The sequence below is a fragment of the Mauremys reevesii genome, linkage group 11, assembly GCF_016161935.1.
Source record: "Mauremys reevesii isolate NIE-2019 linkage group 11, ASM1616193v1, whole genome shotgun sequence".
NCBI classification, from domain to species: Eukaryota; Metazoa; Chordata; order Testudines; family Geoemydidae; genus Mauremys; species Mauremys reevesii.
This window is the reverse complement of record NC_052633.1, coordinates 63,821,145-63,834,290: the sequence shown is the minus strand read 5'-3', so window position 1 is coordinate 63,834,290 and position 13,146 is coordinate 63,821,145.

Below are 13,146 nucleotides of genomic sequence, written 5' to 3'. Positions count from 1 at the left end.
AGCCAAATATGGTGCTACTCTAAAGTTAATGGGGGAAAATGCTGAAGGTTCTTGACAGTGTGGTCGTCTTTATTTATTTTCTTCCTCCCTTTTTTTTCCCCTGCCATAAAGAGATTTACATAATAAAATGGATATTTAAAGAGGCCAGGAGATTTTTTTTTTTAAAAAGGCAAATCACTGTTTAAAAATACTGCTTTGGAAATAATCATTATCGAGCTTCAGTTTTCTCTGCTTTTTCCTCTCTCGCAAATGTGAATAAATAAAGCTGTTCCTCACTTTTTGAGCTGTCAGGTGAAATTCACGCTGTGCGGTGAGCGAAAGCAAGGTCTGTGCACCGCACAAGTCCCACATAAGCCCTATTTTGAGATCTTTAATAATGCATAGGCTATTTGTTTGCCCTGTGCAGGGGGGAATTTCACCCTTAGTGTCCTATTCAGCTTTAAATTCGCGAACAGTATGTACGGCAGAACATATTACTGAGATTCGGTTCAGCATTTTTCTTTCATTGTGAGTGTGCTCCTATGTACTTTGTTTCCTTCTAGTCTTTTCTCTTGCTAGAGAAGCAGCAGTATTTAAGAAGCCAGTGAGCCCAAAGAAAGGGGTTGCTATCGCTTCGGAAATAAACATGTGTTTGCAACAACTGGCAAACACGAGTGCCTGCAGGACATGATCAGCTGGTGCATAAGAAGTCGCAGGCAGGAGTTTGACAGCAAACCCAAACAGTGTGAGCATAATGAAATCCAGTAGACAGGGGCTTGGCAAAAGGCAAGCTGAACAACAGAGCATTTGAATATTACAATAAGATGCAGGGCAAAATATGTAGATTAGTAGAAGCCTGTCTGAATAATCTGGTGGTGGCCAAAGGCATCATTTAAAAACTCTTTGTAAAATGTTGTTCTTTTCATTGTAGTGATGGATTACACTTTAGCATTCGTACTGCTCCACTCAGTTGTTATTGGTATATGCCCTCCAATGGGATTATAACTACTGCACAAATCCTGGGTCCTTGCTTGTTTTTTGTAATCCTTACTCAGACAAGTTGGCAGACTCAGGCTTGAGTAAGAACTGAGGCCATATCTACACACTGGCTAAATTGGCACTGCTGGGATTGATGCAGCGGTATCGATTTAGCAGGTCTGGTGAAGACATGCTAAGTTGATGGGAGAGCACTCTTTCATCAACGTCTCTACTCCACCACCCCGAGAGGTGGAAGCTACATTGACGAGAGAGTGTCTCCCATTGACATAGCGCAGTGTAGACACCGCCGTAAGCTGACCTAAGTTACGCCGACTTCAGTTACATAATTTACGTAACGGAAGTAGCGTACCTTAGATCGAATTACAGCTTTAGTGTAGAGCAGCCCTGAGTGATGTCTTCAGGATTTGACCCATTATTATTGTAAAACATTGACATTTACCCAGTGTATAACAGAACACGGGCAAGACATGTTCCCTGCTCTGCAGAGATTAACAGTCTAAATAAAAGCAGACAAGCAACCATAAAGCCTAGATCCAAGAATACAGCACAGGGAGAATCTTAGAGTTGTAAATGATAGGTCAGATCCTGACACAAAGCCCAGTTGTTCAGCTGTCAAGCACCTACGCCACCCACATAGTCTCACTGGAGTCACTGGGACAAGTGGCATCAACAATGTGAGCCAGGGGTTGTATAATCAGGCCCTCAGTTTTAACTAAGGCTATGTCTACACTACCGTGGTAAATCGACCTACGCTACGCAACTCCAGCTACGTGAATAACGTAGCTGGAGTCAACGTACCTTAGGTTGAGTTACCGCAGGGTGTACACCGCGAGCAGTCGACGGGAGAAACTCTCCCATTGACTTACCTTACTCTTCTCATCAGGGGTAGAGTACAGGGGTCAACTGGAGAGCGATCTGCTGTTGATTTGGTGGGTCTTCACTAGGCCTGCTAACTTCACCGCCGGTGGATCGATCTCAGAGTGTTGATCCCAGCTGCAGTGTAGACATAGTCTTAGGAAGGCAAACTCCTAGAGAAGTAAGTCAATGGAAGTTCCCCTGAATGAAAATGGAGTAAGGACCTCAGGATTTGGCCCAGTGAGAAGGAAGGATGAGGAATTTCCTGAAGAGGCGGGATGAAAGGAGGAGAGGGAAGGAGCTTGGCATATGAGGACCAGGAGAATGGCAGAAAGAGGCAAAGGAGGGGAGTAATGTGTGGGGATGGGAAGTAGGAACCAGGAAGGATGTGGGGCGAATGAGAGAAGAGAAGTATGTAGGGCCTTGTAGCCCAGGGCAAATAGCTTGACTATTTTGCTGGAAGGAAGACTCAGTGGAGAGATTTAAAGCGAAGAAAACCATCTTGCTCAGAGCGTCATTTTTAGCAGCATAACCTTATCAAATCCCAGCATTGCTTCTTATGTGCAGCCAGTACCAGATCTCAAGTATAGACATGGTAATGGTGCTTCTCGTTTGTTTTTGTAAAGTGCTGTCTAAGTTTAAAGAGCTTTACACGTAGTTAATAATAATAATAATAATTAATAATAATCCTGGAAACTGGCCAAGATGTCCCTTTGGGCCTGATCCTGCAGTCACAATGCAGACAAAACAGCCATTGAAGTCAACGGCAGTACCAGCTGGGTTAGGATTACAGGATCAGGTCCTATGTAAGGATCCAATCCTGCTCCCATTGAAATCAGAGGGAAAATTCAGTAGGCACTGGACTGGACACTTAGTTTTTACAGCGTTTAGTAAGTAAACCCTCAGATTGTTTCTCAAGAAAAGCTTGGTCTATCCTTTCTGTATTCTGTTACACGGGTTTCTCTTTTAATGGGGACAGGGATTCAAAATGGATTTCACAAAGGCTCCGTGGAGCTCATTGACTTGGCGTCTGCAGTAACAAAAACATACTGTCTCTGTGCTGTGCTGTGCAACAGCCACCAGATATGATGTGCAAACAATTAAAACTCCCCAGTAATGCTGACGGATTGCTGATTGTGCTTCCCACCATCTTCTCCTCTTCCGTTTTTATAACTGGGAAGTAGGCAAAAGCAGATTTTCCCAAAGTCCTTTCGCGGGAGGTTTTAAAAAGCACTCCTGCCTGCACATCTGTCTAGCTACATTTGTAGCAAAGCTGCCTCTTGTGCCTCTTGTTTGGATGGGAATCCTCTAGACAACTTCCACTAAGTGACACTTTCAAAGACAGATATGCATACGCATCACATCAAACATTGTTTAGGAAACACACATAAAATCCTTGTTCAAAGAATGAAGTTTATCGGTTGTTGTTTTTTTCTTTTACTCCAGCTAGCAGTGTATCCTAGCGCAGACAGAAAGGAATATGTTGCATAGCTTGATTCTACAACAGCAAAATAAAGGAATGTCTGTATTTAAAAAGATAGAGGTTTCTGAAATGTTATCGTAGGTGCAAAGGAAAATTGGCAATAATACCATTATGACAAAGCATAACCTAAATATGACAAATTCTAAAGTCCTTCTTCAGGCAAAACTCATGGATTTAATCTAGTACTGATTTCTTGATTTTATTGGGCGTTTTCCTGGAGTGAAGATTGAATATAAATTGAGAATCATTTCCATATTTCGGAATGATACAGCAATGACCCCAGCTATTATTATAGGTGGTGGAGATACTGATGTCTACAATTAAGGTTTCCCAACACTTTCCATTATAAGACCCTGTTTTCAGTTGATTATAACTTTGCCAAACATTTGCTTTGCCAACATTTCTCCATGCTGGGAGTCTGCCTAAGGCTGATTATGTTGGGGGAAGAAGTTTCACTAAAATGGCTCAGCCATTTCCAAGAATCAGTTTAGGGAAAAATAAGTTGTTTTGCCCATATTAAAATAAAACAACCCAACAATTTACCGCTGTTTTGTAGACAAACTGTAGCACCTCCAGGCTTTGGAGCATGTACGTGACATTTGGTGGATGGGAGATTTGCCCTGCTGTCAGGGATGTGCCTTTTGCTGTTCCTGTAAAAAATTGCCCAAGTTATAAGCCTCTGAAAAATCTCAGTTAACAGTTGCCAATTAGAGACTTGTTAGAGCTTTGCAGCCAAATTCTCCAAAGATTCCACCTGCATTGACCATCATCCACCCTCTCCCAGGTCCTACACGTGCCATTCTCACAGAGCACTGAGCATGCTCCAGCCCAGAGATACAGGGGCTGCATGTGACTTTTCCTGTGATTGCTCTTGCTGGATGCCACCAGGGCTGCAGAGAACTGAGAGAGGGTGACTGTCTCCTCTCTGCTCTCAGTGCCCCTGCTTCAGGTGCCCAGTTAGCATGAAGGAGAAGGAAGAACAGCCTGACTTGAATGCAGAGGATGAGGAATGGGGGGCTGGGAAGACAGGGGGAGGGCAAGATGGTGATAGGAGCAGGAATTGGGAAGGGAAAGGGTCAGGCGCAGAGGAGGGAAGGAGAGAGGAAAAAGGAGGGGAGAAGGGCCAGGGTCTGAGGATGGGGGGGACAGGAGCAGGAGCCAGGAGCATTCTCCCCTACAACTCCAGAGTTGAACCCATTAATCTTGAGCCTCAACATTCTTTTGCTGTCTAGCAAATAGCTGTGAGTCACACTGAGAGGTTCTTCTGTTGCTAACAGTAACTCCGGCAGTCCAAGAGGTAGAGGGCTCTGCAGTGGAGCTATAGGTCCCATCCCTGCTGACAAGCCATTTGGAGTCAGTACGGTTCCACATCATTTAATTTCTCTTCTTCCACTTTTTGTTTTAAGCTTGGGAAATTACACACACAAAAACTACATTAGAAGAGTGTTAACACTGCAAAGTCAAGGAAAAGTGTATACGTTAGGAAATGCCAGAATTAAGGTTGCCAGCACAACCTTAATTTGGCCCCATTGTCCATATGCGTTAAGGTAACATCTTTAATTACATGACACTGCCCTTTTTTTCACTGGCCCTCTGCTTCATTCAGTGCACAGGGCCAATCGTGCTGTTCTCTGTTGGAAGCTGGAAGGTGCGTAGTGGATGAAGCAGGGAACTGGAGGAAGAGAAAGGAGTGTCTTGTGCTTAACGCAGTTGGATGCCATCCTTCATAACTGGATTCTATCCCTGGATCTGCCACAGAGTTCCTGTGTGCTGCCAGACAACTCACATCAACCAACATTTTCACAGTTGTGCTCCTTGTTTTCTGGGTACCCAACTTGAGAAACCTGGTGTCTGATTTGCAGAAGTGCTGAGCACTCGCAAATGCAACTGAGGTCAAAAGGAGCTCTGTTCTGAACATATACGGTAATGTGGCATAGCATGGTAGGTACTTTGAAAAATTAGGCCTGGGTTCCCCACGTGTAAAATGGAAATAATACCACCACCGCACAAGGATACTGTGAAGATAAATTCACTGGAGTTCATAAAGCACTAAGATGCTGTGATGAGAGCAACATCGAACGTAACATAAGAACGACCACACTGGGTCAGACCAATAGTCCATCTAGCCCAGTATCCTGTCTTCAGACAGTGGCCAGTGCCACGGCTTCAACGGGAATGAACAGAATAAACAGAACAGGGCAAACATCAAGTGATCCATCCCCTGTCATCCAGTTCAGCATCTGTCAGTCACAGGCTTAGGGACACTCGGAGAATGGGGTTGCATCCCTCACCATCTTGGCTAATAGCCACTGATGCACCTACCCTCCATGAACTTATCTAATTCTTTTATGAATCCAGTTTCCACCTTCACAACATCCCCTGGCAATGAGTTCCACAGGTTGACTGTGCCCATGAGAAAATGAATGATTTTGTAATTAGTGAAGGGTTCGGATGGTGTACAGTAAATACAGCATGGAGCCACACACTGAATGGTGAGGATAAAATTAATATTGCATAAGTGAGCGTCATCCAGTCTGTGCACTGCGTGAGGAAGAGCTCCTGTGCAAAAATAGTATGTGACCATGTAATTAAAAATGGTGTCATAAATCATACACATGGGGCAGGGGGAGGCACAAATGAAGGTTGGGTGAGGAAACTTAGTTCTGGCATTTCTGAGTGCTTGGCTTTGCATCCTTAATGTTCCTTTAATGTAGATGAGGTTTTATTGGATGTGATATGAATTAAGGATAGTCTTGGTGCATAGCGAGGTCTTTTTTGCCTGTCTACACTATTGCATAAAAACACGTGGTTTTTTTTTTCTAAGTTATCACCATTTTGCGGTAAACTGTAGGAAGTACAGTATGAGATTCCAGCCCCAGGACCTGATCCAAACCCCACTAAAATCAGTAGAAAGACTCGCATTGACTTCAATACACTTTGGATCAGATCATTGGTTCTCCCCTAACTAATGCTGGGGTAACCCCTTTGACTTCAGTGAAATTACTCTTGATTAACACCAGTGTAAGTGAGAGGAGAATCAGGCCACGTGAGTCTGTAAATAACATGAAAATTGGATCAGACAGCATCTCTAGTATTTTACTGGCATTTGCCCTGCATGAGTTGAGACATTTCCATAAATAAAAAGAAAGCTTAATAAACCCCAGAAAGGTTAGACTGCTTCCACTGGATTTTGTGTAGCTGTTGAGTAAATCCTCCAAAGTAATTACATACCTTTTATGAAGACAATATTTTTTTACACCAGAAATTTCATTGTCACTCTCACACCATATGTGCAGTATATTTACAATGAGTAACCTCTTCTATTCTGGTAAATCATAGACACACATTTCCACTTCCTGACTCCAGTCGGTATTGAACCAATAACCCAACATGGTGCTAGGAGGCCCTGCACTGATCCAGCTGTCAGATACGCTGCCAAGCTCAGATCTTCCCCGGGTATGGTGATTGCATCCGGGTAACTCAATGGCTCTCAGAGCATGGTCTGCCAAGCACTTGCTCTTGCTCCATGGAGAATGGGCTAGTCATATGATGCTGGCTGCTCCGCCTCATTTCTAGCTACTAAGATGGATACAATTACATTAAATACTTTCCTAATGTTGCTTTTCCATAGAAGTAATTGCTGCAGTTGCCACAGGGATGTTATGTGACGATGAGAAGAGTGATCTTCGTGGTCTTGAATGTGATGCCTTTTAGGGTTAAGTCAATATAGGGCCCTAAACACACCCTAGACAGGATATGGGCTATGGGCCTGCCCCCATGCTGTGGCCTCAACCCTCCCTGGGGTGGCAGTGGGTGTACTGTAGCCACCTATATGTGCCATCTGCTGAGCTGATGGATAAATACTACCACCCATGCCCTAGATCACTGATCCCAGTCTTCAGGCAGCCTGGGATCTATCCCAGAGGAGGAAGGTCTCAGCCCCCATCCAACCAAGCAGAGGATACTGTGTGTAGAGACCTCTGCTGGTATGACCCCAGCAGAGCTGTGATGGGCTTGCTGGAGTGAGCTCTCCTTTCCTTCCCCCCCACAAAGTCCTGTGCAGGAGTGCTACCAATGGAGAGACCCCAGAGCAGCAGCTATCAGTGCCAACAATCCAGTTTCACTCCAGTGGTGGGTTTATTGCAGTGGTGGATGAAATTATCTTTATCTGTACCAATAGGAATGACCTCTTATCATGACTGTGTACAGCCCCTAGCACAATGGAGCATGTAGGTGCTATTGTCATGTGAAACACACACACAGACATAGTCAGAAAGTTGCTTGTGTGGGAAAAGGCAAAACGTGTTTAAATAAAACAAGACCAGGAACCCAGTTTTCAAATTTCTATATGTATGTCCGGCCCCCAGTTCCATAATTTGGCACCCGGATTTGCACTTAAGCACCTAAAATGGCTATTTGGGCACCTGATTGCCTATTTGGGCACCTGATTGCCTATCTGAATGCCCCAACATGGAACTGGCTGCCCTAACCTCAGTGCCTAAGGTTGAAAATGGGGCCTAATGTGCCAACTCAGAGGTTCTACTGGCTAGAACCACGCAACTGTACTTGGAAGTTTTCTGATCCACCAAACAAGCAGCATGTTCAGATGAGAGGCAAGTGCTCTGTGTCAGTACAAAAGTACAGCCCCTGCCTGCCTGATTTAGGCATTCCCCTAAAAGGCGGCAGTGAAAAAATGATAGCGCGAGCTGGTAAAAATTTCAAAAGAATTGTCCTCATGTAACAGCAGACAAAAGGTCCCCCTCTCAGGGTGAAGCTTCCGAGGTTGAGCCCGTGGGTGGGAGTTTGCAACTTCCTGGCAATTCCACTTCCTTTAATGTGCACCAGGTACCTTTTAGCGCACGCCAGCAGGGTATACATGGGGCAGTTATAGCAAAACACCATACCGCACTTTACAAAATACACCCTTCGAGAGTGCTTTTGCCAGCACTGTGTAGACAAGCCCATAGTAAGAGACAGCCCCTGGCCAGAAGTGTTTACAATCTAAAGACATTCTCCCTTGTGTCTGTGAGGATCGAAACTGTGTAAAAGATGATCAAGTTTCATAACTCATCACTACTGCTGCCATGATTTAGCGCCTTTTGAAATTGGTTTACAAAAGGGACAGTGCAAGCTTCCAAGTTCTCAATTGCTGTGCCTTGCAGTCTCATGTTTGCTGATACTCCTTTCTCATTCACTTCACATAACTATATTCTTGCCATTTTTCCCCCCTTTTGGACAGAGTTCTCAGCATTCAGGCTGTTCCCAGCAGCCCCTGCAGTGTTTATGTCACCACGAGACGTGTCACTCATACAGGAAACAGTCAGGCTTGAAAATTTGGGAGCTAGATGACTTGCATCTTAGGAGGAACAGACAGTGAGCAGACAATAAAGCTTATATAGAGAAATGAAATCTCCTTGCCTTCAGCAAGGCTTAATGTGGAGAGAATCAGGAATTACAGATAACTTTAAAAGGTGCCTGTGACATGACGCATGGTTTTGTCTCCTAACTGTTTGAAAAGAGGTGTCATCCAAGTTTTGTAATGCCAAAGCTTTTTACAGTGAGTACTTTGCCTTTTCTGGATGGCTGGTACTGACTCTAGTCCAGTGGGAGTTGGTATTTCATTAGAGGAAAAATCTGGACTATTTAGATTATTAGGTTTTCGAGGCAGGGACTGTCTCTTTACTATGTGCAGTGACTAGCACAATGAGGCTGCAATGCTACATGCTACATTAATTCAAGTAAATAATAAAGATCATCATAATAATGAAAGAATGTGGTCAAGGTCCTGTGACAATGTCTTTTCTGTCCAATATGAATTGGATGTGGGGGATTTAATATTATACTCAGAAAATTTTGATAGACGACAACCTGGAAAAAGGGGCTATGCCTGTTTATGTGATAAGACAGTCAACAATCTAGTGAGATTTTTGGTCATCTCCCCTTGGATCAAATGTCTTTTGGTGAAGGGGAGAGAAGCCCCTTTTTAAATACACATCATTATAGTGAATAGTGTGACAGAGACAGGAACCAAAAATGAGGAAGTGAGCTTTTGCCTAAGTATGGAGGAAAGAAATGTTTCAGCTTCTCTGTTCAGTATTGGAGGCATTAGTCCTGAGTCCTGGCTACAGATGATGCCCATGGTTTATATCTGTATATGTACCAGGATTGTGAACATAGGGCACATAGGAGAACTACTAATATAGGGTAAAATTCGCCTCTCTGTAAAGACAGTGCATGTTCTCCGCTTACATCCTATTTTGAAGACTTACATAGTGCATACACTTCTGTATAGTGGTGCATCTCACGCTGAGGGCATATTTAAGTACTACTTAATAAGGAGTAAGGAGGGAGGCAGACTGGGTATTTTTAAGGATATATGTAAAGCTGCAATTTTTAACCATTGTTTTAAATAGGAGGGTCTAGTTCACCACTTCTGCTCCAGTTTTACACCAGTGCCACTCCATTGATTTCAATGGGATCACGCCGCCATAAAGCTGAAACAAAGAAGTGATGAATCAAGCTCAAATTCTCAATTCATTTAGGCTTCCAGATTATTTCAGAATTATCTGTTTGCAGATTTCAAGGCCAAACACTATTCCTGCCCAGCCACCTTTTCAGACACCTGTTGTTTAATGCAGTGGTTTTCAAGCTGTGGTCTGTGGATCCCTGGGGGTCTGCAGACTATGTCTAAGATTTTCAAAAGGGTCTGCACCTCCATTTGAAAATTTTTAGGGGTCCACAAATGAAACAAGGCTGAAAACCGCTGGCTTAATGTGTACATCTCCAGGTTTGAAATGTTACATCCCCTGCACTCATCTTCCAGATCACTGCAAATGTGATGGCCAGAGCCAAAGTCCACGGAAAGGCTTCTGTTGTTTGCGGTGAGCTCTGGATCAGGCCCACACTTGGGTAACAGGATCAAACCACATTGTTTGGCTGTTTTCCCCTAGTTTGCCAACCCCACTTATGTTACCAATTATTTCTTCAACCACAGCTCCACACACCGAATACACTCCAGCGATGGCCGTTCTCTGCTCTGATAGGCAGCCTTTGAAGGTTAACTCACCTGGGCCATGTCTTACATCAGTAATTACTTCCAAAATGCTGGCACAACAGAATAGCATTTAAAGCCTGGATGATGCATTGCTACTCTGCTGCACGCAGAGTGAAGTGACCAGTCGTTCCTTATGTTTCTTGTCTTTACCAGCCCCTTATTCCTGTGCTCTGCAACGGGCTCTGTGCATCTGGTAAGGGATTGCTGGAGGGGAACACTGACCTGCCTCTCATCTTCCTTTCGTTTTTTCATCCCCTGACTCTGCTGCTCGCTACCTTTCCACTGTAAGAGGTGACGTGAAGGCTGAGTCATAGACACACCACCTGGCTGCTGTTGGCATCAGCCTTGCATATAAGAATCCTAGAAGAAAGAACTAGAAAAGACTTGTTAGGGCTTCTCATCTATCTTCATGCCAGGGTGGGATTGATCCCTGCAGTAAACTCTCTAGCGCTTTGCTCAGCATAGTTTAAATCTCCCAAGCAAAGGGGCTTCCACTGTTTCCCTTGAGAATCCAGTCCACAGCCTGAAAAATCTCAGTCAGGACGTTTTCCCTGATGTTATTTAGCCTAAACTTTCCTTTCCTTCCTTCCTTAGTTCTACCCCTTTGTACCACCCCATAGACATGCTCCTCCAACTGAAGTCAATAGGGCTAAACGCAGGTGCAAGGGGCTGCCCATCAGATGCTCATTGCAGGATTGGGATCTAAATTGCAATGTTGATGTTTATATCGCTTCCAAAAGTGGGCGAGGTGCTGTCCAGAAGAGAGGAAAAAACCATGTTTCCATGCCCTGAAGTGCTTATGCTGCATTTTGAACAGGATGAAGTGACAAGGAATGAGAAGGGAGGGGGAGGGTTATGAGAGAGAGTTTACAGAGTTACTAAGTGAAGCTCTTTGTCTTGCTTTTAATTTAGTTTTATATTGTTTAGCTTCTCCTCTCTGGTGATCGCTTTTTGGAAGATTAACAGTGTGTTAATTCAATATTTATTAAATAAATGAATAACAAAGTATGGATCAATCAATCACAGATACAACATGTGATGAGGTGCGACTAAGGGGGTTAAAATCAGGGGTCATCTATTGAACAAGAGATTGAATACGGAGTTCTCTCTCCTGTGATCTGTGAATGTTTGTCTCTTGACTAGAATTACATGCATGCAACAAGAGGTGGCTACTATGCTCATTGTGTCTTTTTCAGCTTTTCACTGGAACCTGTATTTTTTCTATCAGTTTAAAGCTTCCATCTAGTTTTTTCCCTGGTAAGCCATGATTTTTCAAAAATAATTGGCAGTGATCCAATAGGTTTGTTAGCTAATTCCCTGGCTAGCCGGGCGAGGAGTGGGGAGTGCATGTTATCTGGACCACCTGATTGTGTTCAATGTGCCTGTGCTAGGATTGGTTTAACGTGGCTCTGTGCCTCAGTTTCCCCTGTGTTCGTTCCATCAAGTACACCCATTCCATATGTTGTAGTTAAGATTCCCCTTTGATGGGGCTGTTTACTGGAACATAAAAAAATGAACAGTTCAACCCAACTCCATACAAATCTTCCAGCCCTTTTCTCCCAGGTGGCCTGTTCCAAATGGGCTTTCACGGTCCTTTACAGCCCACTCAAAACAGGCTTCCTGCCTGACCTTTCCTGAACACCTTTCCAAGCTGAGACTTCTGCCCCTGCTCCCTACCTGGCTGGTGCAGAGAGGCCCCTCCTGGCTCTTTCCCCTGGCTCAGCGTCTCCTTTCTCTGGCTTGACTGGCTCCCTCGTCCATGTCTCTGGGGCGCTGTTAGGTGTTGCAACTTTTGGCCAGAGACCCTTGAAGTGGGGCACAGGGACATGTACATATGGCCCAGGAGAATGTTACCGTGCACTTACCCATCCTTTAGTAATAGGGATTAGAAGTTATTTTTACCGATATGGGCATCTGTTCTGACAGTCTTTCTGCGAAGTTTGCCTATAGAGCAGAGGTCTGCTCATCCCTGATGTTAAAGACCAGCCCGAACCCGACTAGACCACAGCTGCCCTGAACCTGATCTGAGCCCAACTGTTGGGTTGTTTACATACCCGACTGACCCTGGATCTCGTTGGATTACAAGGAGCGGCAGGAGCTGGGGCCTGTGCAGCACCATGGGCACTGCAAACAGACCGATATGCTTCCGCAAGTCACAAACCTGCCCGCACCCTCTCCCCACCCCGCAGCCCCCCAGCAGGGCCACAGCCCCCTGGAATTCCAGTGCATAGCTGGGGCACTCAGGTGTCAGGACAGCTCCATTGTTGTGCGGGCCCGGGGCAGCCATGCTCCTCCTCCTCCCATTCACTGCCACCTTCTACCCGACCCTGGGTGTGGGCAGAGGATGGGTGGGAGCCCCAGCCCAGGATAAATACCCACATGCAGAGCCCCCCAATCATTTCCTTCTTGGATTTCCTTAAGTGCTGCAATTAGGGCAGCTTTTGCACAGCACCATGAAGTACTCCCTACCCAGAGCGCAAGATGGGGTATGGGTAAAGATCCCATCTGGCCACATCAGGTGTGTGTCTCAAGGTGGGAAACAGCTGGTGTGAGCTCAGCGCTCCCTCACTTGGTGGCACAGCCCATGCAAACAATCCCAGCCCTGCCATCACGCCCAGGGCCCCATGACTGACCCTGTCTGAGTTGAGTCGAGTGAGCTGAGTCGTTTTCATATCTGACCCTAACTGGACACTTGTTGTTGGGTTGCAAGGCTCTGATATAAAGGTACGACTGCTTCTGTTCCACACAATAAACATCTGTCCTGGGTTATGTATAG